Raw genomic sequence first — 1,554 nt, 5'->3', positions numbered from 1 at the left:
GGTCACTATGAGTCAGAAGCGACTCCACAGCACATAACAACAACAACAATGTGAATTAAGCTGTAAATTAGACTCAGCACTTGCTAGTTTGTTTTCGCTAATTGTCCTCTCCTCAATTCTATCACCTGGTGTCACCATGGACACTAGAATGCAAGGTCCTGTGCCTTATTCACAATATTTGGTATGCTTATATTCCTGTTCCAGACTGTATTTTGAGTCCTTTCCAACCCAGAAACTTCATCTTCCAGCGCTACTATTGTTGTTGTTAAGTGTTGTAGAGTAAGTTCTGAATCACAGCGACCCTGTACATGGTTTCTCAGGAGCAGCTGGTTGGTTTGAACTACTGACCTTGTGGTTAGCAGTCCAGTGCCTGAATAATATATTCTGTTATGATCCATGAGATTTTCATTGGCTAATGTTCAGGAGTCCTGGTGTAGCACTGTGGGTTAATGCGCTGGACTGCAAGGTCGGTTCAAGCTCACCAGCCGCTCCTCAGAAACCCTATACAGGATCACTGAGTCAGAACCAATTTGACGGCACTTAACAAAGACAATAACAATGTTCAGATGGATTGCCAGGCTTTTCTTCCTCATCTGTTTTAGTCTGGCAGTTCCACTGAAACCTTTGTATCACGGGTAATCCTGCTGGTCTTTGAGACACTGATGACATGGTTTCTAGCATCATGGCCACACACAAGCCACCACAGTACAACAAACTGACAGATGGGTGGAGGGAGTTTCCTGATGTCCAGGGTGAAAGGAAAAGTCTCCAGTGGACATTGGAAATAAAAATTATAGATACAGAGAAGTTGGGTCTAGATTTTAATAAATGTCAGCTATAAAAGTATTTTATTACTGTTTTATGACATCGTAGAACTTTCCCAATTACAATTATACACTTTGCTTGGGATAATATTAACTAAAAAGACAAAACCTTCCTGTTTTTTCACATATTGGGTACTACTAGAAAATGGAAAACATATCAAATAATTTTATAAATAAACTAAAATTAATCTTTTGTTCAGAGTGAAAATTCCTTAGCCTTTTTCATTTAGAAATTATTATATTACTTATTTCACTGTATAAAACTATAAATTCTACACATAGAATGTGCCCAAAGCAAACCAAAAGCCAACCTTCAACACCTACATATCTAAGAATTGGAGTTTTGGTGTAGCGCTGTAAGATAAGCATTGGCTTGCTAACCACCAGGTGGGCAGTTCAATCCCACCAGCTGCTCCTTGAAAACCCTAGACAAGATCGCTATGAGTCAGAATCAACTAAACAGCACTTAACAACAACAACCTAAGAATTAGAGCAAAATACTTAGTAATGATCAGCTAGTATGGCCCCTAGAGTTGTTGTTGTCAAGAGCCATTGAGTCAGATCTGACTCATAGCAACCCTGTGTAGGGTTTTGTAAGGCTGGTGAGTTTGAGCTGCCAACTTTGCAATCAGTGGTCCAGTGCTTATTCTACAGCACCCTACCAGGACACCAGTCCCTAGATTGGACGTTGCTTCCGTTGTTAGTTGTCACTGAGTTGACCCAGACTCAC

This window comes from Chrysochloris asiatica, unplaced genomic scaffold, assembly GCF_000296735.1.
Source record: "Chrysochloris asiatica unplaced genomic scaffold, ChrAsi1.0 scaffold00060, whole genome shotgun sequence".
Taxonomy (NCBI): Eukaryota; Metazoa; Chordata; class Mammalia; order Afrosoricida; family Chrysochloridae; genus Chrysochloris; species Chrysochloris asiatica.
The sequence above is the reverse complement of the archived record's forward strand: the minus strand, read 5'-3'. Positions refer to the sequence as shown.